The sequence below is a fragment of the Hyperolius riggenbachi genome, chromosome 12 (assembly GCF_040937935.1).
Source record: "Hyperolius riggenbachi isolate aHypRig1 chromosome 12, aHypRig1.pri, whole genome shotgun sequence".
In the NCBI taxonomy this organism is placed as follows: domain Eukaryota; kingdom Metazoa; phylum Chordata; class Amphibia; order Anura; family Hyperoliidae; genus Hyperolius; species Hyperolius riggenbachi.
In genome coordinates this window covers 184,809,254-184,830,400 of record NC_090657.1, presented here as the reverse complement: position 1 = coordinate 184,830,400, position 21,147 = coordinate 184,809,254, and the positions used below count along the sequence as shown (strand labels likewise).

The window sequence follows — 21,147 nt, the reverse complement described above, 5'->3', positions numbered from 1 at the left end:
TGGTAATATATGTACGGGAAAATGTGTGAAATTATCCCGACACACATATGATTCATGCAGCATCCTTAGGCGCCTTTCACACTTCTGTAAAACAAACAACAAGACGTGCCTCTATAGTGTACATTAATCAGTTTTAATACAAGTGCTTCCACACTACAACACATCTATACTCCTCTCCCGTTAGAAGCGGTGGAGCAGTGCGTGTTACTGGAGGAGGAGATGTCCAAACACGCTGCCATGACCAGCGGCTAAATCCGGAAGGAACTCCAGCCGGGTTCAAAAACTCCATCTTCGTAGGCAGGACACTGATACCAACGCCTGACAGGAGTAAGTCACGTCGTCTGTCACAACAAGTTGTGGCTCCGCCCCTTTTCAGATGTCTCCATGCTAGTATAATTTATAGCCAGAATTACCTTGCCCATTTAGGGCCGGTTCTAGACTTTTTGCTGACTGAGGCAAACTTGTGAGTCAATTCACTAAGCTTTATCAAACACTTTTTCAAACGTTTGATAGTTTACCTCATGCGTAAAATCTAATTTTTAATTCACTAAGGTGTTATAGATTTATCAAATGTTTTATCAATAAAACGTTCAATAAATCTATAACACCTTAGTGAAGTCAAAATTAGATTTTACTCATGAGGTAAAAGTATCAAACGTTTGATAAAGTGTTTAATAAAGCTTAGTGAATTGAGGCCATTATGTCCAATTTGTACGTAATGTCCAAAAACTGAAGCAGGGACTCAAATTTTTTTCCACAAGCAAAAATTTAGATGTAATGGATACAATGACATTGCAATCAGTTTTTGTGTAGCTTAAAAACGGAGTTTTTTTTCAGTTTTGATTGATTCACAAACATTTTTATTCGCCAACCACAACTAGGTCATGCCCGGAATTTGGTTTGGCACTTACATAGCACAGCGTAAAGTAGGTATATAGATCGGTACAGGCACGGATTTACATCACTGGAGCCTTTAGGCACAGATGTCCTGGCACCTTAGACTTTGCCCTCCATGAACCCCCACTGAACTGCACCGCAAGTGTGCTAGCTGGCACAGCTGTCACTTCTACATTAGGTAGCCAGAGATACCCTCAGTATTAAGTAGCAAGTGGTGCCCCGGACTGAAAGGAGATCTCATCAGTGGAATGCCGGGAGCTGGGTGATGAACCTCATTTACACTCTGCTTGGGACTCTGCATAGGGAAGGAGGGAGGGAAGCACTGGGGGAGGGGAGTGAGTCGCATTTCCATCAGGCGCCTATAGGCACGTGCCTACAGTTAGTACATGGCAAGGAAATGAGCAGCGCTACTTAAAAACAGACAAGTGCCTACCTGCAAAAGAGTGCAAGCCCCACTTGTGGGGTCGAATACACACCGAGCATACACATGACCTGTCTACCACTGGAGGATGTTGGTTTCCTGTAACAGCTTGCATGCAACCTATTAAGTACTCGTCCCTCCCACTGCGAAGAAGTCAATCCTCCATGGGAGGGGCCTAACACTAACTATGGAGGATTGGAGGATTGACTTCTTCGCAGTGGGAGGGACGAGTACTTAATAGGTTGCATGCAAGCTGTTACAGGAAACCAACATCCTCAGTGGTAGACAGGTCATGTGTATGCTCGGTGTGTATTCGACCCCACAAGTGGGGCTTGAACTCTTTTGCAGGTAGGCACTAGTCTGTTTGTAAGTAGCGCTGCTCATTTCCTTGCCATGCACTAACTTTTTGGTCAGCTGCTCCCACTTAGCAGCCTTGCTTTTGGTGTATATGCAGAGCTTCTGTTTGGGTTCAAGGTGCGTTTGCAGTTTCTGGGGGGGCTCAGCGCACCACTTATTGGAGGCCAGTCGGAGGCGGCCCGGTGATGCGCTGATCCACCTTTTGTGCAACGTGCCTACAGTGCCTTATGGAAAATCTGGCCCTGGATAGGTAGTGCCACAAAGCACGATTAACAACAAACCGTGTCACCAAGACAACAACGTACATTACAGAAACAAAGCTTCACTAGGCAGTCTTAACAGTCTGTCGGCCGCTGCCTTAAAGGGGGAAAGAAAGTGAGGCGCTGGAAGTGGGAGGGCATGGAGGGAGTTCAGCAGGTTGACAGCAGAGGGGGAAAAAGCGCCTGTCCCTTGAAGTTTTGGTGGAAATGGCCCGAAACTTGTAGCCTGACTGAAGAAGCGGTGGTGAGGGTGTGAGTTCTAGTGAAAGCGGGGCCTAAAGAGGGGCACTAAAGGGACACTGCCAGTTTTTCCATCTAACCAGTCTCTCGGTTATTAAGGGGCATAGGCAGAATTCGGTGTCAGCCAGGATGAGTGAGAACACTCATGCAGGTTGTTTGTAAATTCTGTATCAGCAAGGAATATAAACAAGTTCTGTAGACTTCAGGAGGAGGAGTGAACAGAACTTAAGACTTTCAAACAAACTAAACTGAGCTCATATTGACAGAACCAAGAGCCGCCGTCATATTGACCCACTAGCACAGGTTTAGATATTCCCGGCATACATTAGTGCGATAGGGTCATGCAACCCCCCAGGTGCAGAACAAGCGCTTTGAACAGGTTGTCCGTGTCCTCTGTATATCCTGCCAGCCTTTGTTTTCAAGTTTGACAGCAGCGCAGACTGTTGCAGAACAAACGGCGTTCATGCACTGCGGCAATGCTAAAATCCTAATGCAAAAGTTCAGCTCTCTAATGCAAAAGTTCAGCTCCAAAGAGATTATACTCTGGCAGCGCAGGTATTGATTGGTTGCCTGGGATTATGATTTCAGAGAGCTGTCTGGATACATCCCCACATTCAAAGTACAGAAAACTACCAGAGCAGGCACAAGGGCTTCTTATTGCTGCTACTTGTGCCTGTCTGTGGATCAGCTGACTGCAAAAGAATCACAGCCAACTATACTCTCCCAGCATTCTGCACAATTAGGATTTAAAGGATACCATAGCCAAAATAAGGGAGCCGGCATATCTGGTCAGCTGTCCTAATGCCCACTGCTACCCTTGTTCTTTCCTCTGCCCTCCACTTTACCAAAAAGCCACCCGGAAACTTCTTCCAGGTCACCAGAGTCTGGCTTTACTGCACAGGCTCTGGCTGGGCGCATTCTACAGTCAGGCACTCACTTATGTCCACTGCAAAAAACTAAAAAAAAATGCATGCACCCCCCCATCCCTAAGGGACCAGGTAGGCAGCCAGTAAGCACACATCCCCGCCACCCCCTCCCACCATGCAACGTAGCACAGGGAGCATTATATATACACTATATTTTACCAATGTGAGTCATGTGATCGGGAGCTCGGCGAATCACAGCAGAGAGAGCTCTGTCGCTCTATTGCATGGAGATCCACGGCACTGGACGCAGGTAAATATACTGCTCCATGCAAATAGGAGGAGGAGGGGCCCCCAAACACCCTGGGTCGCTGAGGCTATTGTTCTACCCATGACCTTGTACAAACGTTAGATTAAACTCAGGCAAAGCAGCTGATAATGATCGCCTCTACTGAAAATATAGTAACCCCTGAACCCCCTTGACATGGCAGCGAGTGAAGCACCTGATGGATTTTTCGGCTGAGCGCTGGTTAGGGGCATTCCAACCTCCCCCCCCCCCCCCCCCCCCCACACACACACACACTGCAGCTTTAAGGCCTCGCTGCAGGGCCGCACAACAGCGCACAAGCTGTTCTCTCTAAACCCCCCCCCCCCCCCCGTTCTGCTCACCAACACAGTTCTCTGTTGGTGGGGTCTGATCGCTCCCCAGTGTTTATTTTTTTACATTTGCTTTTTTTTTTTTTTTTAAACATTTTTCCCGCCCTCCCTCCCCCTGCCAGCCCATCACTTCTGTGTCCCCCAGCCGTGTCACATGGCTGTCCCCAGTACAGCGCTGCCTTAGATCGCAGCACTGTACAGGTATATTATAGACGGCGGTTTAGCCGTCTAACAATCTGAGCGGCGCTGGGAGGCTGAAGGCTGTGCGGATCTCCTGCAAAACGAGCCCCAAGGTCTTTACACCGATCGGCGTTAGGCGGTCCTGGGGCGGCTGCCGCCGCGGCCACAACCCGTAAGCATGATGCAGTCAGCAAGCAATTAAAGGGAAGGTCCGAGGTGAATAAAAATCAAAAATCTACTTACCTGGGGCTTCCTCCAGCCCCTGGCAGCCGTCCTGTGACCTCACCGCCACTCCGGTGGCTCCCGGTCCCCTCCGGTGCAGATGCCAACCTTGCTGGGGCACAAGACAATGCAAACCGGTTTCAATTAAAGCTCAGACATATCAATATCATTACTGTCCTACACCTGTGACTGCAGATACTCCGTGGCGTAGTAATAGGGGATGCAGAGTTAGAGACCGCATCGGGGGCCCTTGAGCCAGAGGGGGCCAAGGGGCCCTCCCTCAGAGATAATAGCTCTTTATTTGTCCTGTACCCATAATTATTACTTCTATAGATATTTTGAATATTGGTGATCATTTACAAACTGTTCTCAATACCCTGCTTGCACCGCTAGTACTGTGGCTGTCCTTGGCAGATTTTAGAGCACCATATCAATTATTATGTATATCGTGCTAAGGGGGCCCAAAGTAAAACTTGCACCGGGGCCCAGAGCTCCTTAGCTACGCCAGTGCAGATATTCAATAAAATAGGAGTATGTTGCCCCACTTCGCCAATATTTTTTTTGTACTACCCCATATGTCCAGCAGGCAGACTAACACTGGTAGAAAAGGGCAGCACAGGTGTGTAGAGTTAGCACCCTCGCCTTGCAGCACTGGTTCCCGGGTTCAAATCCCACCAAGGGCACTATCTGCATGGAGTGTGTATGAACACCCTGTTTCTGCCTTGGTTTCCTCCGGGCACTCAGGTTTCCAACCACCTTCAAAAAACACATATATAAGTTAAAGGGCCCCTGCACAGACCCCAAAAGTGGAATACTGAACTTGCCTTGGGGCTTCCTTCAGCCCCCCGTCACATGCGACATACCTCCGTCTTCTTGATCTTCTCCTGCTGGCGGCATGCGACAACACCCAAGAGTCATGCGAAACTACGCAAAAAGTGAACGGCGATAGGTGTGTGAACGGGATGGGCCATACATGAGCAGTTGTGCATGACTTCCTTGCTGTGTTGCACAGTGGAGGGGACCCACAATGTGCAACACAATGGAGGGGACCCAGAAAACGCAGAGGAAACCCCACGTGCTACGAGAGGCTGGAGGAAGCCCCAGGTAAGGTCAGTATTCCATTTTTTAGGTCTGTTCAGGGATCCTTTAATTGGCCTCCTAAAATTGCCTTAGACCATGATAGACGCTACAGAATACATACATAGTGATAAGTCTATGGTAGGGATTAGAGTATGAGCTTCTCAGAGGGACAGTTAAAGAGAAACTATAACCAAGGATTGAACCCCAATCAGTAGCTGATACCCCCTTTTACATGAGAAATCTATTCCTGTTCACAAACAGATCATCAGGGGGCTCTGTATGGCTGATATTGTGGTGAAACCTGGTTCTGACATCACACTGTGGGAGCGTTGTTGCATTGTGGGAAATAACAGCTGTTTCCAACTGCCAAAAAAGCAAGCAGCATCTCCTTCCAGTGACATCACCTGCCAGGAGTAAATTTGTCACCATGTGATAAATGTCAGAATGTAAATCAGGGAGAGGGAAAATTTTACAATGGGCAAACACTGACTAAATAATTTATACATAATTACTGTAAAAATTAAGCACTTTTACATTATTTTCACTGGAGTTCCTCTTTAAAGGGACTCCGAGCAGTGCAGAAACTATGGAAAGATGCATATAATTTTAAACTAAAAGGTGTAGGGCAATGATTTATGTGTCGCCAGAAAGAGGAGAAAGAGAGCTTTAAAATGATATCCATCTTTCCATAGTTACTTGTATTACACAGGATGACACTTTCCTCAGTGTCAGCAGCTCCATTCAGCAGAAAAAGTCGCCCTGTGTAATACAATGTAACTATGGAAAGATGGATATCATTTTAAAGCTCTCTTTCTCCTCTTTCTGGCGACACCTAAATCGTCACCCTATGCCTTTTAGTTTTCTCTATTTTCGCGAATGAAATCGCGGCCGCGGCAATTTCAATTGCGAAAATAGCGAAAACTAAAAGGCATAGGGCGGCGGTTTATATATCATTGGAAAGAGGAGAAAGAGATTTAAAATGATGATATGCATCTTTCCATAGTTTCTGCACTGCTCGGAGTCCCTTTAAGTGACAAGACCATATACTCTACAGAGCTGCGGGAGATGTTGGCACTATAAAAAAAATACTAAAATAATAATAATAAAAAGGTGTTCGTTTTCAAATGTTGACGGGTTAGGCATGTTTAAATGAAAGCTGTTGATTGCCTTAAATGGAAGGATAAGAGGAAGCGAGAGAGTTGACATTTGACATTTCTTTCTCATAATAAGTAATTTGTGTAATAAAGCTGGTGGGAAATTGAACTTGTCAGGGAGCTAAGTGCATTTTCTTTCTTCCAATGTAATAAAAGGCAGCTTATGAAATGGGAGGGAGATATTGCCAGCAAATTCCCTGCGATTTCAGATCTAATTTGTCACACTTCCTTCTGTTTAATAAAACAAACAAAGCAAAGCACAGCCAATATCATTTGCTGCGTATTAATTTGCCGCGAGTCCATCCGCACGTGACGGCTGTTTCCAACACTGCGACGCAAAGGAGGCTTTTCTCAGCCCTATAGCGAGAGCCAAGCGTATCAGACGGCTCCGGTCGCATCTCTTCTGTAAGCGAAAACACGCCAAAAATGTTGCTAGTTAAAATCATTTTGAACAGTTTATGTGCTTACACTCTGATGTGTCGTTTTGGTTTTATTGCTTTTTTTTATCCTTGTTAAGATTAAAAATTAATTTTAATTTAAAAAAATGCATATATTTGCTTTGCTCTCCAGAAGATTCAGAAACCAGTTCAACTGGGAGAAAATGTATTCTAAAAATTGTCAACTCGTTTCACAGGTCATGGCCCACTTCCTCAGGTCAATACATAAAATGCCTTAGCAGCATAAGGAGTAGAGTGAGGCCACTACACTCTACCCCGGCAGCACCAGGAGCACTGAGGGACGGTATTATCATATATTTAGTCACCTTATACCAAACGATCCTGGTTTCTCTCTACTTCTCGTTTAGATGCTCCTGGTCCCTACAAGAACCACTGAACAACTTCTACAGTTGAAATATTTTTATCTTACAGGAAATCAAAATTCTGAACATCTAAAGGACTTGAGTCGGGTACTTGTATAACTCTTCCTAAACTACTTCGTATAGAAGGGTAGGTATACAATGTATAAATCATTGGCTTTACAGGCAAGACCGATTAAACATACCATCCAACTTCTTGAGATGAAAAAAAGAGGAACACTAAGACACGCTCCTGCAACACCCCCTGACCATGCACCCGTCACACCCCTTGCCACGCATACCACTAAAAATGTATAAGTAAAAGATGTAATTTTAGAATTCAAACCACACTGGCACCATCACTAGTTTTTCTTCATATTAAAAACATTTAAAAGTAAGAAATATATCAATTGAAAAAAAAAAAGGATGGGAATAAAATCTAAAGTCAATTCAAAACACATTTTTCAGTAGAAAAATACATTTACACAGATTTGTACATCGGTCCTGAATGGGAGACAAATGAACCGTTGGGAGCTATGGGTTAAACTCAAGCCATATGGATCTACACACTTGTTATTGACCATGTCTTCTTATTTGCCTTCATCTTCTACCTGTGGGTGCGAGCACGTTGAATCCAGCGCAGGAGATTTGGGCACAGCCGGCGCCACCATAGACCATAATGGGAATTACAGCTATAGCGGCGCACAGTGAGTAACTTCAGCGCCGTCAGAAGACGGAGCTGAAGTTACTTTTAAAACACTAATTTGGCCGCCAGCAATAGCTGGCAGCTGAATTACATCATTCCCCACCATCCACAGGGACCTGGAGGGGGAATAGTAATTAATGCCACCGGGATTTGTGCAGCAGCAGGATAATCCATACTGGCTGTATCCTGCGCCCAAGTCTCCCGGCGGTGATTTCATACCTATGCTGTGGATGAGCTTGCCCTACTAGAGGAAATGGTAACCTTTGGTGCTCAGATGGTGGCAAGCAACTTTAAAGAGGAATTGTAGTAAAAATATAAATACAATTTGCCTATTTTTACAACAATATTCCTTTTTAAATTATTTAGGGCCCGTTTCCACTAGCCACCACACGCGGCTGCAAGACGTGCGGCGGCACTTCCAGGTCTGCAGGAGTGCAGGCGGATCCCAGAAGCCGTGCCATGCACGGCTATGGGATTCGCAGCCTCCCGTGCGAAAACTGTGGGCAGTGTCAGCCAAATCGCTAGGGTAAGCGATTCGGCCGCAGCGCCATAGTTTCTCCGCACGATTTGCCTGCGGGGAAACTCTGCAGATTCGGAGCAAAAACCGCTCCAGTGGAAACGGGCCCTTCGTGTTTAAGCATTGTAAAATCTTTCCTCATCCTGATTTGCATTCTATAATTTATCTCAGATGGCGACATCTTTTGTCCTCTCAGGTAGAGAATGCTTCTGAGAATTCCAAAGCAAGCGAAAAGAATACCTGTTCTCCCAGAATGCTCTAAGATAAGTAGTAGGAGAAGTATTCCGCGTAGCTAAAAGCCTAAGGCTAAGCATCACTGGGAGGGTCGGACTACATACCAATATTTAGCAATATTTAGACACGGCAAGCGTTTTTGATGCTGAAAACTGCAAATTCATTATAAAAGTGGTTATCCTAAATTTGTTGCATTCTAGTATATGTCAGTAGAGTGCCTCTTTAACCTCCCTGGTGGTAATCACGAGAGGCTCTGGGCAGAAAACTGCAGCACCGAGCGGTAACCCAGAGTCTGACTCGGGGTAGCAGCCGGGAGCTGTTTGCAGAGTGAAGCAGGCTTATCAACTTACCTCCCCCAGGATCCAGACGTCAGTAGCTATTCTCCTTCGTGTTGGAGGCTCTACATCCCTCTAGTGAGATCGGTTTGTCACCAAGACAACAGAGAGGCATCTCACAAGTCAGCTACAGCGCCAGAGGACGGAGGGAGAACTGCAGCACTGGATCCCGGCGAGGTAAGTAAATGCTCGGCTGCCACAGATTTCTCTGTGGTGTGATTTTTTTTCCTCCCCACAGATTTTAGGGTCTGAAAGCATGCTGAAATTGCACCGCTTTTTGACCCCAAAATCCAGAAAAGAAAAATAAATAAATAAATAAATAAAACACTGCCAGGGAGACTAAGATTGCCCAGACCCTACTAGGCATGGGCTCAATTCTCCGTATAGGGAGAGAGGTCTACAGGAGTTGGCCAAGGTGCATTCTTTGCTGCATATGGGAAAGGTGGAACGTCCACTCCCAAGTGGACACCGGCAGACCAATAAACTACTCTCTAGGACAGACGTGATATACAGTACGTATCAGTTTACACCATGTTGAATTTTTATTTTTTTGTATCTTGGATAAAGCACCAGTCTTGAATTTAGCTCTGGGCACTGAATTAGAACACCGCCCAAAGTTTTGGATTACAGAGAGAGTTTGTTCTGTCTATTGGAACAATCCCTGCTGGCTGATCACCTATGATGGACATCAGTCTCTTGAAGGAGGCATGGCATTAGGGCTCAGCCAAACTATAAGCTTTTCAGAGCACTTTGTGATCAATTAGTGCTTTGTGCACTTTTTAATAATTGCTCCCATTCACTTTCATTAAAATCGTGGTAGTCGCCGTGATTTTTCACATACGCGATCGCAGCGATTTTTAGTGCCATTTTAATGAAAGTGAATGGGAGCAATTTTTACAAATCACTCAGAAAGCACTAATCAATCCCAAAGTGCTCAGAAAACCGATTATAGTGTGGCTGAGCCCTTAGACTGATTGGAGGTGGTGAAGGAGTGAGCAGGCAGGAGAGGTTGCTGAGGGTCTGTGGTAAGGTCGAATGGGTGTTTTTTCATTTAGATTTTTTTTTTTTTAGGCCGGTTTCAGACTGGCAACCAGCGGTGTAAGAGCGGTGCTAAAAATAGCCTTTGGTGATTACTGTGGCAATGCGCAGTAAACTCCCTTTCCGGCTGCAAGCCAAGTAGGAAGTGAGGCTCACTTGCTGTGGCCAAAATTTGAATTGCGCAGAAGTGTTGAAAAAAAAATATGCTTCTGCTCATGCATGCTGTTACATGAACAAAAAAACTTCAAACAGTTGCTTTGCTGTAGACTTACATGACTTCCAGTTCACCACGCGTAACTTTAAGCGGATCACGGCGCACCAGGTATGACATGCCCCATAGACTTTCAATTGCATCTCGTTACCCTGCGGCAAAATGGTAACAACGTGCCAGTGTGAAACGACCTTACACTTTCACACATAGGATTTTAACATACTTTTTTTAATTAAATGCAAATAAAAATGGTACCTGAACTTTAGTGGCGTCTACAGAGTATGTAGTAGACTTTATATGCATGATCAGCGTCTTTTTACTATAAAGCCAAGGTACGATTGTGAAAATTAGTGCAAGTACATTAAAAGCCAAATGGCCCAATACATCCAAAATAAATAGTCTACTCCCTTTAAGGGTAAAATTAAATTTAGAGTCATTTTAGAATATATTTTTTTCATTTTCTCCAGAAAACTGTAAAAAAGGATTGAATTGTTAAAGTTTGATGAAATATACAGTCCTATCTAAAAAGGGAAAGGATTATTGACAAAGCTATAGATCTCAGCTGTGTAGAAGCTCTTTATCTAATTTCAAAGTCCTCGGAGTGTTCTGCGAGAGCCTTGAGGGGGCCGAGCGGCTGATTTCCAAGACACAGCGATAAAACGCGCGGTATAACTCACTTCAATGCCCGGGAGTATACTCAGCACCGATAACTTACTTTCTTACCATACAATGAATGGGGAAGGGTTTTTTGTTGTTGCAGTTTAGAAGTATTGCCTTGTGCTTATTGCTTTTCTAACCAAACTGCTGCAGTAACAGGCCTTTGGTGGAGAATTTCCAACATAAATGTCACTCTTGACTCTAGAGCTGGACATGTTCGAGACAAATGAGCCCTGGTTAATATGGTCAAAGTGATCAAAACTGGCTGGTGAATTCTGGTGACAACCTTTGGGCTTCAATATCACCAACACTTTTTTAAAAATATTTTGGTGTCAAAATAGCGGGTTTGTGCTCTGATCTATTCAAAATTAATTACAGTCATTTGATTTCTTCATTGCAAATTCTTCATCAGTACTCAGTAACTGGGGAGAATTAACTCAGTTCGAATGACCCCACTACCTAAAATTCTGTACCTTTTCAGGACTTAACCAGTGGGGGTCCAGATAGCGGATTTACACACACTCCAAATGAAGATATTTAAACTTGTCTGGGCCGGAAGAAGATCACGAGTTCTCAGATCTGCAATGTACCAATTTAGGTCTAATGGCCTATTTTGCTTCTATTTTTGCAGGGGGATTGGGCTCCCCTTTGGGTCACTATAGAATCTTCTCAATGCAGGCCTTGTAGTCTCCAATCCTTAATTTGGTTCTTGCTTCCTAGGGTACCAGGGAGTGGAACATTTCTTCATTCGACCCAACTAACCTTACAATTACGGAAAAGGCTTCGAGCTCCCCTGAAGCCATCTTCTAATCCTTCCCATTTGACGTCCCTGATAGGCAATCCTGATTTTATTCAAGGATGTTTTCAAGACTTCACATGGGTAACTGAGAAAGAGGCTTCAATCTTACATTACCAGGTCTAGATTGCTTCGAAGCTCTGAGGTACATGAGAAGTTTGCACTACCAACTAGGGATGCTCGCTGGATTCCGTGGTATTAACAATTCCGATTAGGGCAATTCCGATTCCGGTGGTCGGAACGGAATTGCTAAACCTCTAAAACGGAATTCTGCTGAACTTTTTTTTATTTCCGCGGAATTTTCCGGAAAAAAAAATCCCTCCCTCCCTCCATCTCTTGGATTGATCATAATGGTACATGCTAGGCTACCCTCAGTATGTAGTGTTGTTGGCGGTATAGCGGATAAGTCAGCTACCTACCACACACTGAGACCTGGGTTCAATTCCCAGCCATGGTGAGTTGGGTTTTGACATGCTACAAATCCTTAAGCATGCTACTTTTTCTCTTGGATTGATCATAATGGTACATGCTAGGCTGCCTTCAGTATGTAGTGTTGGTGGTATAGCAGATAAGCCAGCTACCTACCACGCACTGAGACCTGGGTTCAATTCCCAGCCATGGTATGTAAGCTGGCTTTCGAAAAACTGCAATTCCCTACAAGATGATACAAGAGGATGGATGGATAGGAGGAGGAGGAGGAGGAGGAGGAGGAGTGTTCATAGCGACGGAAGTCAAGACTGACGGAATCCGTGATTTCCGGCGGAACGGAATTTGCTGGTTCCGATCATCCCTACTACCAACCGGCTCACATTTCAGGTTAATCAAATCTTACATTTTTTCCGTTCTATTGTCCCCACTCAAGATTCAGTCTTGCCCTCATATTTTGAAAGTTGGTGTCAATCACAGTTTATGGCTTATCTCCTATCTTTATTTTACAATTATTGGGTCCTCTCCTTCGTAAGATAACAGGGATCAGTGGACCAAGGAATTTGGTCTGTCTAGATCAAGAAGACTGGTTGGAGTGCTTCTCTACTCTTACTAAGGGGGGACTTTTTTACGCTTGATAGAAACAAACATTAAGATACAGTGGAACCTAAGCGTGCAAGCATAATTGGTTCTGGAAACATGCTTGTAATCCAAAGCACTCTTAAAGCAAAGAATTTCCCCATAAGGATTCATGTAAACAAGTGATTTGTTCCACAATCCAAGAACAGTTCTAAAAATGTTTTAATACAAAGTACTGCACTGTATAAAATAAAAATACAAAGAAAAAAAATACAGCTTTCACTTCAACAGAATCATTGCTATCTAGTAGCTCACCCCAACCTTTTTGTGTGGCTTTAACAAGAAACGTATCCAATGACAGTTGCTTTTGCCTACTTTTAAGGTTTTCACAGAAATGTGTCTTTGTACAGTCCTGCTGCCTCAAAGGGAGAAGCACTATCATCTTAGTTTTGAGGATGTCACACAAGTAAACTTTTTTTATTTGAATATTAAGACAAAAAAACTTCACAAAACATTTTGCTTGTATTGCAAAGCGCTCTCAAACCTAGTTACTCTCAATCCAAGGTTTTACTGTATTTCACAGAGCATATTTGACTCCTTCCAGACTACATCATGCAAATTGTGCTCATTCTTCTCAATGCTATAGGGGGTGTCTGGGAGTAGGAACATTCTCTAATATATGGTGAACTTGTCCTCTAGTATCAAGTTTTTGGGATAGAATAGTTTCTCTGATACACAATGTGATTAAAGATCCAGCTATCCTTTTATTAGGACATAAACCATCTTCGACTAAATTTCTGGTTCATTGTCTAACCCAATTTATTGTGATGGGGCTAAGGCTTATCTAGCGTTGCAATGGAAGGAGTCTACTCTTTCTGTTGAACCAGTTGTAAATATAGTTCATCAATTTATGAGAGAATGTTGGCTATATCTCATGATAGGATTGACCACAAAAAAAAACAAAACAAAAAAAAAACGAACTTGGGATCATTGGATTCAGTATGCGGACAATGCAGGTCTGAGAAAAATGTTTAGTTGATTTTTCATCTAGATCTTTAAAGAGGTGTCCTCCCTTCACTACTGATCTTTAGGAAGTATGAAGCTGAATGGAGATAGTTGGCTCCCACTTGGGTTAGGTTTAGCCTCATCACAGTATTGCTGGTGACCACCTGTGGAGCACAGTAACCATACTGTTTCTGCAATCACTGCTTCTGCAATGGGATACTGTATTTTTGCGCGATGTGACACGATGGACCACCATAAGTGTAAAAGGGACTTTACACTTTTAGCCATAGACCCTAAACAAGCATGCAGATTAGATTTATCTGACAAAAGTCTAACAAGATTAGCTCCACACTTGTTTCAAATGTGAGATTCAGATATCACTGACCAGAAATATCAACAGGATAGCCAAGCAACTGGTATTGATTCAACTGAAAAAATATGTCCACCTTCATATCCCTGTCACTTCAGGTTACTTTTAAGTCATTAGCAGAGATGGCCAATCAGCAACAGGAAGTGCAATTTCATTGTCCAAACTCCAGGCTAAATAAGACAAAAATATCTGATTTACCTTCCGTAAACACTATTCAACCTGAACATTAGCTCATCAGAATTTTTTTTTAATTAAATGGAGTTCAAGATTTTCGTCTGTTGCACGGTTTAGATAAAAGTGACATGATATAACCAGGTCCGGATTTTCCCCACAGAAGCCTATAGGCACAGATTGCAAATTTGTAAACAGAGGCACCGACGAGGATATTCACTTTTAAAAGGGGGAAGTATGGTGGACTTGCCTCCCTCGTTGAACAGCAGACTGAGAAGTTACTATAATTCCCAGTAACATTTATTACTTAGATACTCCAAAAGTGCAACGCGTTTTGCAGGTCACTATCCCACTTCATCAGGCAATGAATTGGAGAAAGCAAGAAAGATTCTGTGCCGTGGCCAAGCTCCTCGCCACGGCATAGACCCTTTCTTGCTTTCTCCAATTCACTGCCTGATGAAGCAGGATAGTGACCTGCGAAACGCGTTGCACTTTTGGAGTATCTAAAATGTTACTGTGAATTATAGTAACTTCTCAAAGTCTGTTCTATGAGGGAGGCAAGTCCACCAAACGTCCTCCTTTTAAACGTTTTTATCCTTGTCGGCGCTTCTGTTCACAAATTTGCAATCAGTCTAGTCCACCCTTGGTGGAGGGGGGGGGGGGTAATCCCCATTTTCTTCCTATCTACACAGAGAGACTTAAGCCTGTGTGGAGTCAGGTACTAATTCTCCCCACCTGCCTTGCCAGTGGTTGCCTGTGTGGCGACCCTTGTTTCAGAGTATAACCGTTGATACTCATATAAATCTACTATTGATTTAAATACTACACTATATTGGGCTCTCGGTTCTTTCCTTTGTTATAGGCACAGATGTCCTGGACTCCTGGAACCTTATACTTTGCCCTCAATGAACCTACAAACCCTCACGAACATGCAACATAAGTGTGCTGGCTGGCCCAGCTGTCACTTCTCCCTTATGTCCCTTGCTGTCATAGGTAGCTACAGGTGCCACTTAATTTCCGGTAGCTAGTGGAACCTCAATATTAAGTAGCTAGAGGTGCCCCCAAGTAGTCGATAGCTAGAGGAACCTCAGTATTAACCACCCTTGGTGGTCCGATTCTTTCCGGATTTTAAGGTCTAAAAGCGGTGCAATTTTTTAACATGCTTTTAGACCCTAAAACCTGGAGAAAAATCACACTGCAGAGAGATCTGCAGCAGTCCCAGCACTGACTCACCTCCCTGAGATCCAGCGCTGCAGTTCTCCCTCTGTACTCAGGGTGGCGCTCTAACCTTATGGAGGAGATTGCCAGCTGTCATTATCACGCCAGGGGGAAGCAGAGCCTCGGAGGTGAGTTAAAAACGCTCACTGCACACATTGCTCTGCATAGACCTTCTGGTGGCTACCACAAGTTCAGCTCGCGATAACCGCTCCTAGCTTGTTTTTTCCACCTCAAGCTGGACTCGTGATAACCGCTAAGGAGGTTAACCTGCCTAGCGTTCTGGACAAGCTGAGGTTGTCCAAAGAAAACTTGCTGGAAATGTTCTGGGCGAACTCAGCTCGTCCTGCACTTTCCCCTCTCACGCTGTGATCAGCAGCGCTGCAGCAGCCTCTGCAGGCTGCTGCATGCTTCTCCCTAGGGAATCCCTAGGGAGAGAATGTGCTAGGGCGAGCGGGGGGATCCCCCTTCTGTGCGGCAGTATTTTGGGCTGGGGGATCCCCTCTGCGGGCGGGGGAATCCCCTTCTGTGCAGCGGTATTTTGGGATGGGGATCCCCTCTGCGAGCGGGGGAATCCTTCTGTGCGGCGGTATTTTGGGATGGGGATCCCCCTCTGCGGGCGGGGGGATCCCCCTTCTGTGCGGCATGCAGGTGGCCTCTACCCCCCCCCTTCCTCGCTTCCCCCCCCCCTTCCTCGCTCCCCCCCCTTCCCTGTCTAAGCCCTTTGAGCAAATAGAACTACTCACCCTGGGGCCCTCTCCAGCGCAGCACTTCTTCCTCCATCGCAAAGTCCCGTCTCTTTACAGTTACATTACAAGACTTGGTGACGTCACCAAACCTCGTAATGTAACTGTAAAGAGACGGGACTTTGTGATGGAGGAAGAAGTGCTGCGCTGGAGAGGGCCCCAGGGTGAGTAGTTCTATTTGCTCAAAGGGCTTAGACAGGGAAGGGGGGGGGAGCGAGGAAGGGGGGGGGGGGGAGAGCGAGGAAGGGGGGGGGGAGAGCGAGGAAGGGGGGAGGGGGTAGAGGCCACCTGCATGCCGCACAGAAGGGGGATCCCCCCGCCCGCAGAAAGGGATCCCCCATCAAAATACCTCCGCACAGAATGGGGATCCCCCACCCACAGAGGGGGATCCCCATCCCAAAAGTGAGGATCGAGGGGGGGGGATCGGGAGGGAGGGGACATCTGGCACCCTATACTCCTGGCTACACCTGGCACCCTATATATACCTGGCTCCCCTATATACCTGGCTACACCTACCTCCCTATAACTGGCTACACCTGGCACCCTATATACCTGGCTACACACTTGGCTACCCATAACTGGCTACACTCCTGGCTACCCTGACATCTGGCCAGAGCCGGGACAAGGTCCACCAGCACCCAAGGCTGAGAGACAAAACTGCGCCCCTCCATCCCTCCCATCCCAGCCGTCACACACTGATTGCTATTAGACTAAGAGGCGCCCCAGGCCCCCCCCACCGCCCCCGGCCCTGCCTGGATATGACAACACTACTTCTTGTGCTCCTATGTATGAAGTGCTCAACTAACGAGATCTCAAAATGGCTCCACTGTGTAAAAAATAAAGTTCTGCCAGGTGTCCTCTGACTGCTAAAAGGAAAAAAAACAAAAAAACAAAAACAAAAAACACTTGTGTAAACTGAACTCACATGTATAATGAAAAATTTGACTTTCAATCAAAAAATGCCTTCAAAAACCATTTTGTGATAAACTTGTGGTTTTTCGCTAAAAAGTCGCTGTTAATTCGCACCGCAGTACAGAAAAATCGCAAAACAGATTTGTGCATGTGGAAAATTGCGAGCGTGAATAAGCCCTTATTGTACATTCACAATTAGGCAATTAGCAGGCGTTTACAGCTAATTTCTGGTGATCACTGGCACTTTTAAAAGGGTTAGGGCAATGTTAACTATATGGCAGTGCTCACACTGCTATGATTGCCAGCGATTAGCGCTAAACGCAAGACTCTTTACATGCAGCATATTTTTTTTAGCATTTTTTTTTGTGATCACAATGAATTTCAATTGAGATTGCTCAAAAAAAGCTAAAATGGGCAGTGAAAAATAAGTGTTTAGCACGTAAAACTCACTGCCGCAAAACACCAACGTTGTAAATGTTTTGCGTATGTAAGTGTGAACGGGCTGGAACCCACTAGCAGCGCTTTCCTAAGCGCTAGGTATTTGAAAAGCTCTTGCTAATATTCAATGCTATGGGGGGGTTTTATAAATTCACATCACTCCAGTGGGATCACACCCATAGCATTACATTTGCAAGTTGAAATGGCCCAAACTTCTGTGGTTCGCGTTCACGGTGAGCCGCAAACTAAATGCGAGTTTGCCCCGCCCCATATATTACACCATTAGGGTCAACTTTGACCCTCTACATCACAGTCAGCAGACACAGGGTAGCCAATCAGGCTACACTCTCTCCTGGAGCCCCCCTTATAAAAAGGCAGGCAGCGTCAGCATTTTCACTCACTCGTGTGGCTGCAGTAATTAGAGAAGGGAGAGGAACCTGCTGTAGACTTAGGGAAAGCTTAGTTAGGCTCTTGTTAGGCTTGTTAGCTTGCTCCTTGCTGATATTTATTGCTTAAAAGCACCCCAAAACAGCTCTTTTGAGAGCTAATGTTCTTGTGATCTATTTTTTTTTTGTGTGTGTCCCACAGAGACTTGTGTTGCATATACAGCCCTGTCAGTCACAGCTGGCCCTTGCCCCTTGGTAATTCCTACTGTGCCACTTCCAGGCCCAGCACATTCAGTGACTACCTGTGTGTGACAGCTGCACATTTGTAATACCAATCACTGCATACCCACCTGTTCAGTGCACCTACCTACGTGAGCGCACGCAGTGTTATATACCACCAGTCACTGCACCTGTTCCTGCACGGTACCTGTGTGTGTGACAGCTGCACATTTGTAATACTAGTCATTGCATAATGGTTCACAGTACCTGTGTGACTGCATGCTGTTTAATATACCAGTCCGTGCATACCTGTTAACTGCACCTGTGTGACAGCTGCACATTGTATTGCAATACCAGTCACTGAATACCTTTCACTGCACATTGTATTAGTCAAGTCAGCACATACCTTTCACTTCAATCCCCCCCCCCCTTCCCCCTGATATGCACAAAACAACAGGCAGAGGCAGACCCAGAGGCAGGACCCCCAGCAGGTCTGTTCGAGGTCATGCTGATGTGATTTCGTGCGGCCCTGGACCAAAGTATAGTGCTCAGAAGAAGGCACATCCCATCAACTCCAAAGATTGTCAGGACGTGGTTGACTATTTAACACAGAAAACCTCATCTTCCGCAGCCACCAGCGCTACAAGCACCACATCCGCTGCATTTGACACTTCGCAGGAGTTATGTGGTGGGGAAATCACCGATTTACAGCCATTATTGTTACAACAAGATGAAGGTGCTAAGCAAGTTACACCACCTCATATGTTAGGCGACACTATTGACATAACGTGTGAGGAGGAGGATGATGAAGTACCTGCTGTTGGTGCAGTTTTGGAGGTGTCTGAGGCAAGCAAAGCTGGGGAGGACGATTATGATGATACGGGTCTCACGTGTGTTCCCAATAGAGGAGATGACCTGGGGGACAGTTCAGAGGAGGGAGTCAGAGAGGAGTAGAAGGAGACAAGTTCCTGAAAGAAGCAGGGGGTGCTCTTCGTCAGAAATAGCTGGAGGCAGTGTCCGGCACCATGTATCGTCACCTATGGACAGCCAGCCAACATGCCCTTCAACGTCAGCTGCTGACGCCACCAAAATGCCCACACCCCAGGGCTCAGTGGTGTGGACATTTTTTTGTGTGTCTGCCTCAGATCAGAGCAATGCCATCTGTTCTCTCTGCAGCCAAAAACTGAGTCGTGGAAAGGCCAACACCCGCGTAGGGACAATTGCCTTACGAAGGCACATGGAGAAAAGACACAAACTGCAATGGCAAGAAGACCACCTGAGGAAAAGCAGCACACAAAAGCAAAGCCACCATCCTTCTCTTCCTCCTCCAGGTGCATCATCTTCAGCTGCTTTCTCCCTTGCACCTTCACAATCACAGCCATCCTACTCCACTCTGCCTCTCACCTTGAGCGGTTCCTGCTCCTCTGCACACAGCAGCAGCCAGGTGTCCGTGAGGGAAATTTTTGAGCGGAAGAAGCCAATGTCTGCCAGTCAACCCCTTGCCCGGAGTCTGACAGCTGGCTTGGCGAAACTGCTGTTACCATACCAGCTGGTGGACTCTGAGGCCTTCCGAAAATTTGTGGCCATTGGGACACCGCAGTGGAAGATACCAGGCCGCAATTATTTCTCAAAAAAGGCGATATCCAAACTGTTCCATGAAGTTGAAAGGCAAGTGGTGTCATCTCTGGCACACAGCGTTGGGTCAAGGGTCCATCTGACCACGGATGCCTGGTCTGCCAAGCATGGCCAGGGCAGGTACATTACTTACACAGCCCATTGGGTCAACCTGGTGACCGCTGACAAGCAGGGAGTACGTGGCTGTGCAGCGGACCTAGTTGGAAAACCTCCATGGCTTGCAGGCAGGCCTCCTGCCACATCCTCTCCTCCTGCTACATCCTCTTCGCTGTCGTCGTCCTCCTCCTCCTCGGCTGAGTGGCAGTTCAAGTCTATTGGTGCTGCGATCTCCTCTCCAGCTACACAGCCCCAGATCCCCAGGGCCTATGCTGCATTCCAGGTACAATGGTGTCACGCCATCTTAGACATGTCTTGCCTCAAAGCAGAGAGTCACACTGGAGCAGCTCTCCTGGCTGCTCTTAAACAGGTGGATCAGTGGCTGACCCCGCACCAGCTGGAGATCGGCAACGTGGTGTGTGACAACGGCAGCAATCTCATTTCGGCTTTGAATTTGGTGAAGTTGACACATGTACCCTGCATGGCACATGTGCTAAATCTAATAATTCAGAGATTTGTATCCAAGTACCCAGGCTGACAGGATGTCCTGAAGCAGCCCAGGAAGTAGTGTGGGCATTTCAGGCCATCTTACACGGCCATGGCACGCTTTGCCGATATTCAGCAGAGAAAGAACTTGCCGGTTAGACGCTTGATTTGCGATAGCCTGACTCGCTGGAATTCAACATTTATGTTTAACTGCCTGCTACAACAGGAGAAAGCTGTCAACCAGTATCTCTACAACTACAGTAGAAGGACACACTCTGGGGAGATGACGATGTTCTGGCCGAAGTACTGGACACTCATGTGAAATGCCTGCAGGCTCATGCGGCTGTTTGAGGAGGTGACAAACCTGGTGAGTCGCAGTAAAGGCGCCATCAGCGACTTGATCCCATATGCTTTCTTCCTGGAGCAAGCCGTGCGTAGAGTGGTGGATCAAGCTGTGGAGGAGCGTAAACAGGAACAGTTACAGGAACAGGAGGAAAAGTTGTGGGATCAATTCTCAGAACCAGATGTTTCCTCAACACCTGCGGCAGCACACAGGATGGGGGAGGAGGAGGAAGAGTCGTGTGGGGAAGAGGAGTCAGATGAGGAACTTTTTTTTTGGAGGAGGCAGAAGAACAACCGCAGCAGGCGTCGCAGGGGGCTTGTGCTGCTCAACTTTCCCGTGGTATTGTTCGTGGCTGGGGGGAGGAGGAGAACTTACCTGACATCACTGAGGAAGAGCAAGAGGAGATGGATAGTACGTCTGCATCCAAATTTGTGCAGATGGCATCTTTCATGCTGTCCAGCCTGTTGAAGGACCCCCGTATACAAAAAAAACTCAAGGG

The 21,147-nt window shown here is 46.0% G+C and overlaps 1 long non-coding RNA gene across 4 annotated transcripts in view; it reads right to left on the bottom strand.

Annotated features, from left to right (window-relative positions):
- Positions 1-21,147, bottom strand: part of LOC137541395 (uncharacterized) — a 509,076-nt gene that overhangs the window by 204,068 nt on the left and 283,861 nt on the right. For 2 of the 4 annotated variants that reach the window (XR_011025150.1, XR_011025147.1), the window contains exon 4: positions 10,230-10,320. The exons of the other annotated variants lie outside the window; for them this stretch is intronic. This is a non-coding gene — a long non-coding RNA (uncharacterized lncRNA). The remainder of the gene's footprint in view (positions 1-10,229; positions 10,321-21,147) is intronic. 4 annotated transcript variants of the gene reach the window in all.